Genomic DNA, 19,230 nt, shown 5'->3' on the forward strand with positions numbered 1-19,230 from the left:
GTTGAATTGTGAAAAGTGTGTAAATTGTCAAATATTGTAGGCTTTAGAGGGTGAAGCTTTGGCTATAAAAGGAGAGCTTCAACTCTCATTTCTTCACACCAACAAAGAGAGAAAGAAAGAGTGAGGTTTCACAGACAAGGTATAAGAAAATAGTCTGTGAGAAAAATAGAGAGTGAGCGATATTGTAGTGAGGTGAGAATATCAAAAGAGGGTTATTTCTTTTGAATGTTGTAGTGGTCTTTGGAGTATTTATCTCCGACCTACAAAGTGTAAAATTCCTTACTATAGTGATATCAGTTGTTCCTCTCGGGGTCGTGGTTTTTTCCCTTATTCAGAAGGGTTTTTCACGTAAAAATCTTGGTGTCATTGTTACTCTTTTATTCTTGTTAATTACCGTATCTCAGTACTACATTATTATTCCACTTTATTACCGTGAATATTATTTTGGCAAGGGGTTTATTCCCAACAACTTCTTTACGTTTATGATGGGGGAATCCTTGCTCACACTCCCTCACAGCCAAGCAGTGATGTAGTTGAACCTTTTGCTCATTTTTATCACATTCGTGTGCCGACGAAACGCGTGCCTAAGTGGACATATCCCAACGATATCTATATTATAAGAATTCACTATAAATTGACAAGTTCTACAATAACTCCTAGCTTACCGTAACCCCCTGCTTTATCTAGGCTAGGACCGTCAATATGAGCGACCCTATATTGACGGAGTTTGGAGACATACTATGTCATATTTTAAAAATAGGAGCATTTTTTGTCATAATTGTTTTTTGGGTAGCAAATATGAATTTTTAAAGGGGACTTTTAGCGTCATCTTCTCTTTTTCTTTTTCCATTTTGGACAGTTCAATCAATAGTTAAATGGAGATCTATAGCATAATAGTGATCTCCGTCTTAAAATGTTTGTAGCAGGAGGTCTCTTATATTAGCAAGATCCGTTTGAAATTGAAACTATCACTGTATTTAATAGTAGGTCGCTCATAGTACAGGCGACCTGCTTTAAAAGTTCTTCTCCAGCGGTATGTCATTTTTAACTATGGGGAATCATATAGAAATGTACCAACCAACTTTTATCCATTAATCATAGACTCATCAAAACTAGCCAAGCATATATAAAACTTGAAAATCCAAAGAAATTTTTTCTCTCCAATAATCACACACAAAGATCTTCTTTCCTATTTTTAAGCGGGATTAGCAATATTAGATGTACGACGAAAAAGAAATTTCATGGATAAAATAGCAAATAAGGTGATGAAATATATATATACAACATTCCAAAAATCTAAGCAAAAAAGGACTTTTTCAATGGGTATGGTTGAGATTCACTGAAAATATATAGATGAGTCAATATACAAAATTTGAGGAAGATTGGATCAAACATATATAACACATGTATCAAACATGTATAACGCATGTATCTCACACGCAGGTATACATGGATATACATGTTATACATATTTGATACAAATATGATATATATGTGACACACACTGTAATACACCTATCATTTTTTTCATGTTCATCTTCTATTTCAGATTTTCAATTGAAACCACCTCAAAACTCTACCAATTCTTTCCAAAACTGAAATTCAAGCTCCTTAAAGTGTACACAATCTGTTCTAATAACACTCACTCAAAAGAAAACAAAAAAATTGACCTTTTTGGCTATAAATAACTAATTGGCTAATATTAGTAATATTTTATGTATTGGCCAATTTTTATAATAAACTACTTATAAATGGATATAACCTGTATTTTCCCTCTACAAACGCGACTTACTATAAAAAGTTTTTCCACTACAGTCGCTCCTAATATTGGCGACCTACTTTAAAAAGTTTTTCTGCCACAAAATATCTTTAGCACAGGAAGGGTAATCCTAGAATTTAATCACTAACTTCAACATAAGGTTACTTTATTTAAAGAGAGGAACAACAAATATTAAAGAAATAACTAAGACCATTTTTATCCCAATAAAAAAATTAGGAATCTTATTTATTTCCTGTGTTTCACTTTGTTCGACACTATTTTATTATTAGTTCGTTGCGAAAAAATAATATATTTTATTTTTTTTCTAATGAGAAGCTTTTATAGTCACACAAATATTACATTCACTATCATAAGTTTTAAATATTTTATAGTCACATAAATATGTATGATATATTTAAGATCACAAATATTAAAATTATTTATTTATTTATTAAAATTTATGTCAAGTTAAATTATGACAAACAAAGTAAAATGAAAGGATTAACATAAAGAAAGAATAAAACAAAAAGGAAAAATGAAAGCAACTAGGGGAGGTGCAAAAGAAAATGTGACTTATAAAAAGGGTGAATTTAGTGGGCGTTTGGGCATAAGAATTGTAAGATTTCGAAAAAAATTAGGATAAAAATTTCAAGTGAAAATAATATTTAAAGAGTTGTGTATGAATACAATTTTGGGTTGGTTTTAAATTTTTGTGAGTGATCTGAGTAAAAATATTGAAAAAAAAATACTTTTTGGAGTTTTTCAAAATTTAAAAAATTTTAAAATTCATCTTCAAGTGAAAATTAAAATTTTTATAGCCACGCTAATTTTAAAAAAAAAATTAAATTTTTTTGGAAAAAAAATAAAAAAGATTTCATGACCAAACGGGCTCTAATAGATTCCCAAAGGAGTAATTTAAAGGATTTTTTACATTCCTATACACTATATGAAACTATATTACACTCCCTACTCAATTTTTACTATAATTACATTTTATATACCCAATTATCATTTATGTACATTTTAAGGGAACTAATGATAATAATTAGTGTCCTAAAATTACTCTAACATATCTTTCACTCCCCCACGTTTCTCTCTCCACATCTCACTCATTCCCCCACGTATCTTGCACAAGAGAGCAGCAATTCAACCATTGACAACCATTAAAAAGCTTTGAATTCGAATTTGGGTTTTCAAAAAATATTGTCTGTTTGAATTAGATGTTGTTGTAAAGAATTGAGAATTCTCTCTACGTCTCTCTCTATCTCTCAATCCCTAATTTCAGTAATGTAAAGCAAAGGAAAAGAGAGCAGCAATTCCACCATTGACAACCATTAAACCATTAAAAAGCTTTGAAGCTTTGAATTCGAATTTAAGTTTTCAAATATCATTATTTGTTTGGATTGAATGTTATTGCAAATAATTGGGAATATGGTTTAGAGTTTATATCTCAATTTTGAGGGGTTTTGGTGAAGACTAGACTTGCATTTGGCTGAATTTCAGATTGAAACTCGAAGAAGAAGAAGAAGAAGAAGAAGAAGAAGAAGAAGAAGAAGACATAACATACATTATACTGCATAAGTTATAGTAAAATTGTAGAAAAATTATATTCTGTTGTTTATATATTTTTCTTTTATTTATTTAACTATTGTACGAAAGTTGAACAACATTGTATAAAAATTATATTTAAGTTGTACGATATTATAGTTGTATATAACTGAGTAGAAATAATGTATGAAAATTGTAGATAAGTTGTAGATAAGTTGTATAATATATAATTAGTTGTATGAAATTTATTTTTACTATGTATAAATCAGATACAAAATATACAAAAGACATATTGTATAAAATTTGTATTTAAGTTGTATGTTATTGTAGTTGTATCTAACTGGGTAGAAATAATGTGTGAAAGTTGTAGATAAATTGTATAATATATAATTAGTTGTATGAAATTTATTTTTACTATGTATAAATTAGATACAAAATTTACAAAAGACATATTGTATAAAAATTGTTTCTACCTAATTAAATACAACTACAACTTAAAATGAACTTCAGCAATGGCTAAGATTTTATCTGGACCTTCTAATAAAGACTCTATTTCTTGTACTAAAAGGGCAAAATCTTTACAAGGTCCGAAATCTTTTTTTGCGAAGGAGTTTTTCTGCAACGCCTAATAATCTTGCTTCAGCTCTGCTTGTAGTCGTATGATGTTCCATTTTTTTTCAGGTGTATTTTTTGCGGTTTAGTTTTTTGGGTTTGATCTGAAAATAGGGACGAAGAAAATGAAGGACGATTTTGGGAAGGGGGAAGGGATTAGGGGTTTGGGGGGTGTTACTGTGGAGAGTGTGTAGAGTGCAAAGGTTGTTGTTTTAGGACCAAATGAAATGAGAGTTGCATAAACGTTTATCTCAACAAGTGTAATGAGGTTTGAATGCAAAGTATTTTGATTATGGATAATTTTTAATGTGAAGCCACAAAAAATGGAAGATTGGGAGAGAAAGGAAAGAGAGGAGAAAAAAAGAAAAATGGTGAAACTAAATCCCTTAATTGAAGGTACTAATAATGGATTGGGAGTCTTTTAAGGTGGAATGTATATATTTTTTAAACAAAATATGTGTAGGTAGGGTAATTAGTTAAACATAGACATTAAAGATAATAAAATTTTCAATAGTGTATAGGAATAAAAAAATCTCTAATTTAAATGTATTGTATGTCCAATTACAGGCCAATTACCGTCAACTGCTTCTGAATCTGACCAATAAGTTAAAATTATGAATTTGCTGTTCAAAAATTTTGAAACCAAATTTTGGACTAGATTTCGTAATCCAGTTTTGAGTCAGCACAGAGCTAATTGAATTTTGAACTTTTAATTTTCCCCCAATGCTTACACATGTGGGAAGGAGGAAAAGGCACTGTTTATAAGGCAACATTAATTCTTTGTCTATCTTGTCGTACTCTTAAAGGGGTCGTTTGGTTGGAATACGGTTTATGCCGGTATAAGTTATGCCGGGATTAGTTATGCTGGGATTATTATTTATTTATTATTTGGTATGTTGTATTAAGAATGACAATTGCATAATTTCTAAGAAGAAGGTATAAGTTATACCGGTGCTAATTACTCCACCCTCTATAAAGTATAAATTATCTCGGTGTTAAAATTAACATCGGGATAACTTATACCTAGTTTGCTAACCAAACAGAGTATTAAGGTGATATTAAATTTTTATACCGTCCATATACCTTCGTATACCTCATACCTAATTACCCCTAAATCTACACTCTATCACTCTTTCCCAGAGTTTCATTATATGACTCAAGAGTTTAATGTCGCGATAGTCTGTACAACTTTATATACTTCCTTTGTTCTTATAGATTAAAAATCAAGGTACGTTTACTCCACTCTTCGAGTATCCTACCACTTAGTATGACACTAAATAACTTGGTGAATCATACCACTCTTACCTCTTCAATACTATTCTAGACCTCTATAGGAATACTATTTAGACCACAAAACTTTCTAACCTATCATATTTTGTATAGCATCCTTTACATATATCGTCCTAATTTTATGGTTATAGTTAAAGTTTCGATCATACACAGATGTTTGAAGGTCTAAAATGCTATCCTCTTGGTCCGAGTTAAACAATTGATCAAAATATTCTCTCTATCTCTCCTTGATTTTATTATCTCCTGTCTAACACTTATTGAGAATCTTCTTTACTACACTTCACCTAGCTTAAATTCTTACCTCTATTTTCTATTAGTCGCTAGTTTAAATAATTATTTCTCCCCCTTTCATGCCCCTAGATTTTGGTACGAGCTATCTAGAGTTTTTCCTCGGGCTTTATTAATCGCCATTGTAGCTTCCTTGTCAACTTTTTTGTTCTCTAAAGTCTTCTATGTCTTTTGCTTTTGGCAACTTTATATAATACTCTCCTTTAATTTTAGTAACTATTTGTGCCTCTCCATTCCACCAATACGATTCATGTGTCGAGGTCCTAGATCTTTAGACACGCCTAGCACTTCCATTGCAACTTCTTTTATGCACCCTAACATTTCTCTTCCACATAATATCTACATCACCCTCTAAATCCCAATATCCTTTCTCTCATACGTTTTCTTTAAATTCTAATAGATTAGAGGTCTTTAGTGCCCACCACCTAATATAGGGTAGTTTGCTAGTCATTTTCTTTTTTACTCTACTATATACATTCAAGACTGCTAAACCTATATTAGGTGATCCTCACTTTTCTAAAATAACCTTATAGTCATTGCACGTAGCTCTATTTCATCTTCTAGTAAGGATAACGTCTATTTGACTATGGTTACCCCCATTATAAGTTACTAGGCATGAATCTCTCATTTTAAAGAGTGTGCTAGCTACCACTAAATCATAAGCTAAAACGAATTTTAATATAGCCTCCCTTCATCATTCCTAGTACCATAACCATACCCCCAATGGACTTGTTCAAATACTATCTTTACCTATATGGACATTTAACTCTTCCCCGATAAAAATTTATTGATCCCCTGAAATCCCTTGAATCAAGAAATTTATATCTTCGCAAAACTTAACTTCAGCTTTAGCAATTAGCACTAATTCTGAAGTATAAGCACTAATGATATTAATTCTCTCCTTTTTCCATACAAGCATTATTGCAATAATCCTATCCCAACTCGATTTACTTTTACAACTTTATCTTTAAGTTCTGGTTCTACAATGATAACGACTCTTTTTCTATTTTTATCTATTTCGCAATGTCATAATTTATAACATGTCTTACCTATATCTATATCCTTTTGGAACCTTCATTTAGTTTCTTTAAAGCATGCAATAACTATTCTCCTTATTTTTAGGATAACCATTAGTTCTGTCAACCTTCCTGTCAAAGTGCTTATATTTCAGCTATCTACCCGAACCCACCTCTCTTCGACTTATTTTCACCCTCACCCGCTTATGATGCGAGAACTCTTTCTTATTTTGCATCACATTTTGGATATTGATATGGCGGAACTAGCTTCTTTACCCGCACCTGTCCGTCCATGATGTGGAACACATCTGAGCACCGATGTAACGGAACTAACTTCTTTGCCCGCATTCGTTTATGATGGGATAACCTTTGTTGATACTTCCTCATACACAGGCAGTGATGTGGTTGGGCCTCTTGCTCATTTTTATCATATTCGCGTGCCAACATAACGCGTGCTTGATGACATCTACAACACACCTTGATAAGAGATATGATACGGTCATATGCAATATAAATTACCCGACTATAAGTCGTGGTCGAGTCCACGGGGAGTTATAAGGGGTGTTAGTAGTATAAACATGAAGCAAGCAAATGGATTAACTAAATTTGCACTTCCACAAAGAGTTTTGATTTCTATTTCTACTATTACTCTAATAATTGTGAGCTAAGGAAAATAAACTAAAAATGAACGAATGTTTTTGGTGTTTTTCCAAATAAGTAAAACGCCTAGGGATGTGACCCTAACCTAGATGTTCGCCTAATGGGATAAAGACGTTAATACTTGTTTTGTTGATTGGGGTGTATTATAGCTCTCAACTCTACATTACCCACTCAATACCTCCCAGTTAAAGAGTATTGTTTTTCAATTTGGCTTTCTCAAGTCCAAATGGATATCAACTAAAATAGTTGATATGAGCTCAAGTCGGGTTCATACTATCTCTGGTTGAACCCTTTAATTAAGCTAATCAATCTCTCAATTAGCTCAATTCCTTGTTAGCCAAGTTATCCGAGACTAGGTCCCTCTTTCTCTAGTAGAAACTAAATTAAAAAAAGCATGAATAAATGTTTGCAACCATTAATTCTAAAATTAAAGCATGAACTAGGCTAAATAATCAACACACAATCATAAACAAACATTAAATTAAATACCCATAAGGTTTACACACTAGGGGTGGGTGACAACCCTAGTAAGAATCTGGCTCCTCATAATGAGAATTAAAGAAAATAAAGAAGAAAAGCTAATTAAACTCATAATCAAATATTAAAATGATGAAATATAATGTTTAAACACTAAAATAATCACAAGTTCCCTAAAATGGCAAAAGGTAACGGCTATAGCAGCTTTAAACTTCAAAACTTGACCTAAAATTGTGAAACCCGCCTATTTATAGTAGACCAAAAATTGCTGACAAAATTTCCCCTCGAGAGGTTTTACGGCCGCACAATTTCATGTGCGGTCCGCAGATTTCTTCATCTGGAAGGAGAGTGGGTTCTGCAGCAGCGCACATTTCTGGATTACGGCTGCAAAGCAACTTCTGCGGTCGCACTATTCCTGTGCGATCCGCACTTCAGCAAGGTGTCAGAACTTGGTCTTTTTGCATATTCTCTGATCTTTGAATTTTTGCCAGTGAAAGCCCTGTTCTACGGCCGCACATTGGTCAAATCATGTTGGGTTTTGTTGCTTGGTTTGTGGTCACATATGGTATTCTGTGGTCCGCAATTTCTTCTGCGACCGCAGAAATCCTTCTGCACAACGCAATTCTTTGTATCTGCGTCCTTTAATGCCTTATGTTTCGGAACACTCCTTTTTTAGTAGGATTTACGAGAGACCAAACTTCCAACATTCTTGCAATTTGCATAATTTCATTAGTTTCGGGAACGTAAATTAATACTTTCGAGCTAAAACAAAAGCAAAAAAGTGCTAATAAGTAGTCAAAATTTCCACTTTTTAGTGCTTAGGTGGACATATCCCAACGATATCTATATTATGAGAAATCATCATGAATATTTGCATCTACACTCACTTTTGGGTTCACCATTGAACTTATCCCACTTTTGCATAAAATATTCTAACTTTACCCACTTTTTGAATAACTTCAGACATACGAGCATGAAGCAGCAAAAATTTCTGTTTGAAGTTTGAACTTCAAACTTTTTTTTCCTAAAGGGTGGCGTTATCAAAGCAAAACATCAAATATTTTTGCCTGAAGTTTTGCCTAAATTGCAAAGGTAATAAGACAAACTTCAGTTCATAGTGCAAGGCAAACTTCAATTTGTAGTGCAAGCTTCACACTAATTAGCAAAGCTCTCGCGACAATTCTCAACAAGGCCGAACCATTGGACACTTATTTGTTACAACAAGTTTGAAGTTCCTGAAGTGTGACCTTATCAAATCAAAACCACAAATATTTTCGCCTGAAGTTTGGCTTGACTTGCAAAGGCAATAGGAAAAATTTCAATTCATAGTGCAAGCTTTAGACAAATTAGTCCGAAGTTCTTTAGTTTGTAGTGCAAACTTCAGACAAAATCAGCTTGTTATATTTGAACTTCAGATAACTTTTCTGAAGTCTGGCATGATAGTTGCAAACTTCAGACAAAGTTTAACCTGGTAATGTCTAAAGCTTGGCCCTGCAGTCCCAAACTTCATACTCATATCTTTGAATACGTTCAATAATTGAGTCATGGATGCTTCTTCGAGTTTCACCCTGCCGAACAATGTTCAATCACGTTTCCAATAAGGAATGCATGTTCAAGAATTTCAATCAAATAATTTTGAATTAACAAACCTGAAATTGCAGTAGCAAAGTCTTCAAAAATTTGAACTCGAGACTCAAACAATTTTAATGGAGTTTCCTGCTTTGTACTTCTAGTTCAAATCTTCACATCAATATTGGTATATGTTCATTCAACTCCATATTAAAATAATTTTAAGATTAGATCTTTAACATCTCAATTACTAATTTGAGTTTTCAAGTTCCTTTAATGGTGATTTTAACTCAAAACTCATACTGTAGTGCTAAATCACTGTGTGCTTCATATCCAATCAATAATACTTACACAACGTCCCATGTGTTTGAGAGAGAAAAGAAAAGAAGAGGAAAATACGAGGAAGAAGAAAGGAGCACATCGATCGTAGCACTACAACAAATGTGATTTTTAACCACAAAATTATTAGCTACAATAGAAAATTCGTCACTAATTATTCACTTTTTGTGACAAAAATTATATTTCGTACTTAAATCCATGAGTCATATACTTTTAGTGACGAAACACAAACTTCATAGCAAAAATTTTGTCTACTAAGGTTTCCCACCAAAAATATGGGTTGGCGCCAATTATTGAGAAACATTAGCCACAAAAATAAATTATCAGTGACAATTAATTTCGTCACTGATGCTGCAAATAATTTGTGACAAATCATCATTTGTCTTAAAAAATAGTTAAAGTTTGGATACAAAAAAGTTTCGTCACTAAAAATACATTGTTAAAATAGCAACGAAATAAAATTTGTAGTTAAATCGTACAAACTTTTGACATAAATTTTATATTCATTTGTGACTTTAGCTTTTGTCACTAATAATATACAAAGTTAGTGATAATATATGCAGGCAATTTGTGACAAAATTATTTGTCTCAACTTTAATTAAAGTTTGGTAATCGAGAAAAGTTCCGTCGCTAAAAAATTTGTTGTTAAAATAGTGACAAAATAGACTCTGTATAGTTAATAGGTACATTTTTAACCATAAAAATTTGTATTTATTGTGAATTCAGTTTTTATCACTAATTAGTGTTAGAACCCGCACGATACGAATAATTTAACAGAATATTAATCTTATGAAATTAAGATATAATATATTATATTATTTTAAAAAACATAAGTTGTTATTTAATTATTTAATATAATAAATCGATACAAATTCAAAAGATAAACATTATATAGTAATGAAATAAATTATTTGCTCCTTATTTATTCTTTATTATTATTAAATTAGCAAGTATTTAATACTATATATTTAATAATATGACTTTTTATTGACTTGTCAAATGGCTTACTATTTTGATACTACTTTTTTTTAATATAATAGAGAAATAGATTTTCTTACTCTAAAATATTTTTTTAAAACTTATGTTTTACTGTTCAAAATTCTTCAATTGTCTAAATTTATCAATAATTTTCTTCAGTGCTATTTATTTATATTTTCTTATTAATTAATTCAAAATATAAATATCATAAAATTATCTTGACCCCCTCTTTTCGTACATTCTTTTCTACTGTAATATTTAATTAGTTTTCTCATTTTGTATTTTACTAAAAAATTATATAATATAATATTACTTTTTACTAAATTATAATTTTGAATTCATCAAATGAATAAAGAGATAGGACTTTTATTTTTATTTTTTTAAAAATCTACACATATTTTTAATAATTATTAATTTGTGCTATATATATAATATATTCTTTTAATGTATAATATGCTAATAGAATTTTATATTTTTATTATAAAATTATGAGTTCAATTTATTAACTAAAATTTCCTACCCGAGAAATTTAATTAGTATACATGTTTCTACGATATCACTTGATTTTATTTTTAAAAGTATTCTTCTTTTTTGACTATTTTTTAATTATGATTTTAGGTATGTGTATATGTACGACTTTTATCATCATAATTTTAATTAAAATCTTATATTTTTATATTTTCCAACAAATTTATATTTTTTGTTCCTTTATTATCTAATCGTATTTCCAATTATTTAATATTATTAAATTCACATATAAATTTTTAATAAATTACCAGTTTCATATAATATATTTAATATAATTTTATATTACTCTTTAAATTTAGTTTGATTTTATCCTGTATGAGTTTCTCAAATTATTTCGACATATAAATTTATTAATAATATTTTTGAGCATTATTTATTTACTTAATTTTGTCAAATAAATTTAAAGTGGGGTTATAATCACATTATATCTATTCTATTCTTTATACACTAATTTTTGTTCTCAAATATTTTAATTTTATTTATTTAGTTTTTATTTATAATACGAATATTATTGTATTATTTTTCTAAATGAATGGTGTTGAATTAGTTCAAATGGACTTATATAGTTATTGAATAAATATTTTGTTCTATATGTTCTTTATTCTATTATCCAATGCTTAGTATTGTACATTGTTAATAGAAATTTTTATTAGCATATTACTTTGTTTAATATTTTTGTTTGATCTCTTTCTTTTTATAATATAAGAGAAGATATATATGTTTTATTAATCTTGAAATATTTTTTATTTTGAATTTTAGTGAATAAAATTTCTATTAAATTAAAGGGACTTATATAGTCATCGAATAACTTTTTGTTATGTATTTTTCTTTATTATATTATCCAATATTTAGTATAATTTCATTATTAATAGAAATGTTTATTTCCATATTACTTTGTTTAATATTTTTGTCTACTAGTTTTTTTGGGTAATATTATAGAAGATATATATTTTATTACTCTTGAAATATTTTTTTATTTTAAATTTTATTCTAATGTTCTCAATAATATTGTCTGAATTTTAATGAATAAAATTTCTATTAAATTAAAGAGACTTGTATAGTCATTGAATAGCTTTTTGGTTCAATATATTTCTTTATTATACTTATACAATATTTAGTATTTTCACATTGTTAATAGAAATTTATATTAGCATATTTTTTTGTTTAATATTTTTGTTTACTACTTTCTTTTTGTAATTATAGAAGATATATATTTTATTAATCTTGAAATATTTTTTTATTTTAAATTTTATCCTATTTTTCTCAATAATATTATCTGAATTTTAATTAATAAAATCTCTATTAAATTAAGGAGACTTATATAGGCATGGAATAATAGGCATGTATTTTTATTTATTATATTATCCAATATTTAGTATTATTGCATTATTAATAGAAACTTTTATTAGCATATTACTTTGTTTAAATTTTTGTATGCTGCTTTCTTTTTATAATATAATAGAAGATATAGAATTTTTATTCTATTATTCTCAATAATATTTTCTGAATAAATATTTTTTTATTTTTAAAAATAAAAACAAAATTATTTAAAAAACAAAGAAATTTTGAATTGGCATTTTTTTATATCATAAATCCTAAAAGTTATATATGAAATATGACAAATTTTTATAAAATACCATGATGTATGAATCAACTATAAAGTCATAACAATCCTTATTTTTAAAAAAATATGATCTTGAAAAGCAAATGTACTAGTAAATGAATCAAGAAACATTTTTTTTAAAATAAAAAAAATATCTCTAAAGATTACTCATTTAATTATTAAACTATTATTGTTTGAGATGCAACAAAGTTTCATATAAGTTTAAAAATGAATTTTGTTATTATAAAAATAAATCACAATTATATAATACAACTCTAATATTGTTTGCTTTCAAAAAATTAACAAAATTAAGAAGTAATTCACAGTACTATTATTTTTCTGAAGCTGAGGGACTATCAGAAACAGTCTCTCTATCTTCTCAAGGTAGGAGTAGGATTTTTGTAAATACTATCATCCCAAGACTCCACTTGTAGAATTACACTAGATTTATTGTTGTTCACGATACTATTATTCATCACCAAAAGAGATGATAAATATTGTTTGAAACATGTATCCTTTAAAACATTGTGTGCTTCATAAACACATAATCTATTCGTACTTTTTAAATTATAATATTTTATTATATAAAAATTTCTTATTTTTTATTTTATTTTGCTTATTTATTGTTCCACTCTAAATTATCATAAATTCACTTAGTTGGAAGATCATTTATCTTGATGCATGATTCTTATTATACAAGGGGTTTAAATATTTTTACAAAAATATAGGGAATAAGGGGAGTATATCTTAATTAAGTGATCATAAAATTTTAGGATATTCATAGTATATGAAGTATAAATGTTTGATATCGAAATACAAGGGGGAGTGATGTATATTTGTTATTGAGTCGTTATATTATATAAAATTTTCATAGTATAAGGAGTGTAAGTGTTTGATTTAAAATACAAGAAACATAGTTGCAACTGAGTCATATTACAAAGGTGTTTAGTCTAATTTACCCTAAGGTTTAATAATTAAAAAATTTTAAGATTATTTTCTAAATATATTTTTAAATCTATATATATATTAAAGCAAGAAAGTTACCATAGAAAATTACCATATATAATTGACATTATGGTTAAGCCAAGTGGCAAGCTAATAAATGTTAATAGTATATGGTAACTTTATTCTGTATTTAACTATTTTAGTTAAATACAAATACTATATATATATATATATATATATTTGAATTAAAAGATAATTTTGAATTTATATATAAAGTTCTAAAATTCGAATTTAAATTAAAAATAAAATTTATCTTTTTTTATCATGTTATTATACTTAATTCGGTTAATGATCATATGCAATCATGTTAGGAACTTTTGTTATTTTTTCTAATTATTTAAATACTACTTCGTCTCTAGAAAAAAAAAACAAAGACTACTCCATAAAACTATAAAACTCTTTCACATTTAAAATCTTATAAGTATAGTTATTTGAAACACTGTAGCTAGATTTGAATAAAATAAAATTCTTTTAAAATAAATGTAATATATAGGGTACACGTCTATGTTTATCTAAATAATAAAAAAGAGTTTACAAAACCAAATAAAAGTTTACTTATATATATAATATAATAAAGTAAACATACATGCTGGAGAAAGAAACATCACAAAATTAGTCAATATTAAGAAAAAAAGTTGTTTCTTTTTTCTTCTTGAAGAATATTTGTTTGAAGAGTCAATTTGCATAAATGAACATAAAACAAATAACAAAACTTTGACTATACAACTGCTATCATTAATTTTAATTTAGCACATTCAAGGAATTGAAGGGTATAAGCTGAAACCCCTTCATTTAGCTGTAGTCAAGCCAATATTGTAAGGGTATAATATTTTTTTCGTTGAAAAATATTAGTTTTGAATCATTAGATTATGTGAAAGTTTTTTTTTTTAAACTCAACAAGAGAGAAATTGGTTTCTAATTTATAGTTTCTATAATGACTTTTAAAAGTAACAAAAAGTATATATAAAGAAAAAATTGGTATGACTTGAAATATTTTTTTAAAAATGTAAACAAATTATTTTGAAAAATGTCTTTACTTTTTTTAATTCAAAGATAATAAAAAGATAAGATATTTCTGAACATTAGTAGATAGTTTAAAATTATTATAATAGAAGTTATATCATGGATAAACTAAAAAAATCGAAATCTTATGGAATATTTATATAATATTCGGGCATATTTATTGTTTACTTTTTATAGCTAATATAAATAGATGATATACCGACAACACATGATTGTATACATATTACATATGGATTATATATAAATTATACATCATTCAATTTTTTTTATTTAAGTAGTCGGGTGATTCGGCTGATTAGATAAAGCCAAAAGAAAAATATGAAATAATTTCAACCAAAGACTAAAAATATAATTAAAGTTCATATGTCGACAATTTTTATTAAAACTCATCCTTTTATAGTGAAATAAAAACAAAATAAATAATGACATAAAAAATAAGATAAAAGAAAATAAATATTGAAAAAAGGTTAAAACTAGAAATAAAAAATGACAGCAAATTTTTTCTTATGTTTCATCTTTGTTGAGTATAAAATATTTGAAAGTTAATCTCATCGATTTCAAATATTTTTGTTTCAACTCAAATACATAGATTATAAGATAAGGATATCTTAGAATATTTTTTTAATTTACATTATGTGTCGTTTTTAAAAAAATCACTATTACTAACAAACTGATATGATATTCGAATTTGAATTGAAATGCAATTTGAGTTGTTTGCATTGAGGTTAAGCCAAGTATAGTGTCAAAAAATAAACTACTTGACAATTTTAAGACAATATATGCAATATTTTATAATAATAATCAACTAATTTAACATTTAATGATTCAAAGAACAATTTTTTTGTATATATAGAGTATTAAAAATTCAAATTCCGGGGCTAGAAATATCGATAAACTTAAGGTAGAGTCATACTGAAATAAATCCGGCCAAAAAATCATTTAAATTTTTAGATAGCCGATTAAAGTTAATTTTAAATTAAGGATAACATCTTCACTTGCATCATTATAAAGATAATCATTATTAAAATATAAAAAGTTTTAGAAATTAAAATTTCAAAATAGAAATAGTTTTTGAAAGTTAAAATCATACCAAATAAGAGTTCAAGTCGTAGTATAAGAGTCACGTCGTAATTAAAGAATCGTTTATATCATGTTAACCTTTGTGCTTTGCCATAAGTATGAGTTATTATTTTACTTTGTGGCTATTTTTAGGTTCCAATTACATCTATGAGAATAGTGCAAAAATAAAATTATCACTACGAGAATGGAGAAAATATTAGTCTTTTTTCATGTAGTATTTCTTAATTAATATCTGACAATTATCCATAATTATTTAGAAAGTTTAAATGTTAAGGTTATTTACATAAAATTCAAATAACTCAGATATTTAATATGCTTAATGTCAAATATCAAAATGGAGTAAAAATAATTCACTAGCTAATTTTTTTTTATATTTTTAGATAGCCAACTAAAATGAGTTTTGAATTAAGAATAATATTTTCAATTACATTATTATAAAAATAATTACTATTAAAAAATGATATTTTAGAAACTGAAATTTAAGAAAGAAATATTTTTTAAGAGATATCAACATACCAAATAAGAGTTCAAGTAGTAGTAAAAGAGTTAAGTCTTATCCAAAGAGTCGTTCATTGTTTCAACATTTGATTGTTTTGCCATAAATATGAGTTATTATTTTACTTCCTAACTATTTTTAGGATCCAATGACATCGGCAAGAATTGTATCAAAAAAGGAAAATAGAAGAAATGGTTAATTTTTTTCATGTAGTTAATATCCAATGATTATCTATATTTACTGAGAAAGTGTAAATTTTAAGATTATTTACATACAATTCAAATAACTTAAATATTTGACATGATTAATGTCCGCGCATCCGTGCGGGTACTAATACTAGTTGAAAAAGAAAAGAGGAAAATTCTTTGAAAATAAATGATACTTTCTTCTATTTTTCATAATGTTATGTTCAAATAAACAAACTAAGGAATTTCAAAAAAAAAAAAAAACTAAGGAACTTTTGATTTCTTTTTTTTTTGCTGTATCTTTTTTAGAAAACATAATGTTTGATTTTCTTAAATCAAAAGAATTTTAAAAGGGAATTACGTAAAAGTATTGTTTTAAGGCTTCTTGCAAAATATAGAAATTTCGGCCTTAACGTATAATTTTGAATAGAATTTGAAAATTGATCTTTTACTTTATGTAGTTCTCTTTTGATTCTTTTACCAATTTAAATTTTTTTCGTCAAATAAATAAAAATGCTAGATAAGTAAGAATAACTAGCATAACAAAGTGGACGAGATAATCGGCTCATTTTCTTGTTAATATCCCTAAACTTAAGGAAATGAAACAGAATCAATCCATAAAGATACTCATAATGGATCAAATGCTCATTCCCACAAATTAAAACTGTAGACTGATTTACAGTTTCACATCTTCCGACTTCTCTCTCATAAAAAAGTGACTATGTTTCTTCAAAACTCTGCCACCATTGGCGGTTTCACGAAAGATCTATAGGTTTGTCTTTCTTCTCTTTTTATTTAAACTCGTTAGTCTTCTATGTTTTTCTGTTGATGTCATGTCTTTGACTATCTTTTTTCTCTGACAAACAAGGTCATGCCTTCACCAATATGAGGCTCTTCAAGCCAAAACATGGGCGAGAGACAGAGCCAAGCAAGAAGAGATCCGTGGCAAAAAGAAAAAGAAACTATACAGTCAAAAAAGATGTTCAAGAATCTAAAGATTTTAAATTGAGAAATGGCGAATGTATTAAGTGTTAGATGCAGTTTCTTTATGTTAGTTGGGGATTTGAGACTGAAATCTTTGTAATATACAGGGTAAATGTCATGTTTTTACTCCTCTACTCATATTTTTGTGTATATATTTTTAATCCTCATCTTTGTATTCTCATAATCCCAAATATTGTAACTAATCCTCTATGAGAAATAAAGATTCTGCAGTTTTTAACAATTTGTCCTATAAACATTAAAATTTGCAAAAAATGTATTATATTCAATTATAGAATATTCATTATTATTTATAAATTCTAAATATTAAAATAATCTATTTATCTAAAAAATGGCAAATAGTACCAAAACCTATATAATCATCGCCAAATACCTTTCGGTCACAAATCGTTACAGTTTTCTAGACAAACAAATTTGTCTTTAATTTCATACATTTAGGGACGAAAACGTTTTGTGTACAAATGATAATCTTTTTCTTTAAAATTTGCATATCTTCAGTGACAAAATCACATTTTTCAACTACAAATTAGATACCACTTTAGAGACAATTAGAATTGTCACTAATCAAGATAAAAATTAGTGATAAATTTGTTTCGTCGGTATTAAGAATTTATTTAGTGACGAAAGTTATTTCTACTACAAAAAAGTTGAAGTTTTTCTGACAAACAAATTCGTCACTGATTTAATATATTTGGAAACAAAATAATAAATTTGTCACTAATGTAACGTCATTTAGCGACGAACCACTAAATCGTCTTTGTAAACTTTTAGTGACCCATCTATGGCTACGAAGAATTGACGAAAAAAATTTGGTCAGAAAAGATATTTAGTGACGAAATAAAGCCTTTTAGTGACAAAGACATTTGTTGCTATAAATCAAATTTGTTGTAGTGTAGGAGGAAGAAAAGGAGGCGACGACTGGTGTGAAATTGTCAAACTTAGGGTATATGTTAAATAATGTTAAAAATATAGGTATAGGTTTAACGGGGGCGACCAAATAGGGCGCCTCGTGTAGTTTTTACGATTTTATGATAGTTACTCGCTTACCATAATCCTTCTTCTTTATCTGTGCTTGATATCGTCAATGTGAGCAAGCCCATACTGACGGAGTTCGACGGTAAAAATAGCACGGGCTAGCCAGTTTTCGGACTGATCATTCAAAAATAGCCAGTGTTTGCAAAATCATTGAAAAATAACCACTATTTTGTCGTAAGAGGGACCAGTCCAGCATAATATACTGGAGATCGGTGTACCTGTGCATGAACTTCCAGCATATTATGCTGGAATTCCAACTCGCGGAAAGTTCTAGCATAATATACTGGAGATTGGAGCATTGTGTATGAACTTCCAGCATATTATACTGGACCAGTATATTATATTGGAACTCCAGTATATTATGCTGGAGTTCCAGTATACTTATGTTGGAGTATTTTCCGAATTTTGAACAATATTTTCGTTCAGATTTATCTTTACATGAAAAGTGGCTAAATATTGATTACTTTTGAAACTGTGGTGTCACGACCCAATTTAGGATTGTGACCGGCACTTAGGAGCAAGTGCTCCCAAGTAAGCCTCATCGGTAATTTTACAGAAAATTGAATAGAGTTTTCCCTATTTTTGGACCATCCCAAAAGTTTTCCTATCTCAAATCAACAACCAACCATCCTAATATAATATCAAATAATTGACAACTTGTCAATTAACCAATACAAGTCTCCACCATAACTAAACCACCAACTAACCACTAGAAATACTAATTTATCTCCAACTTT

The 19,230-nt window shown here is 28.0% G+C and overlaps 1 long non-coding RNA gene across 1 annotated transcript; it reads left to right on the plus strand.

Annotated features, from left to right (window-relative positions):
* The first annotated feature begins 17,113 nt into the window (after nt 1–17,113).
* On the plus strand, nt 17,114–17,574 carry LOC142180585 (uncharacterized). The gene is made up of 2 exons (XR_012709191.1): nt 17,114–17,228; nt 17,325–17,574. It is a non-coding gene; the product is annotated as an uncharacterized LOC142180585 (long non-coding RNA).
* The last annotated feature ends 1,656 nt before the right edge of the window (nt 17,575–19,230 follow it).

This window comes from Nicotiana tabacum, chromosome 5 (assembly GCF_000715075.1).
Source record: "Nicotiana tabacum cultivar K326 chromosome 5, ASM71507v2, whole genome shotgun sequence".
Lineage (NCBI taxonomy): Eukaryota > Viridiplantae > Streptophyta > Magnoliopsida > Solanales > Solanaceae > Nicotiana > Nicotiana tabacum.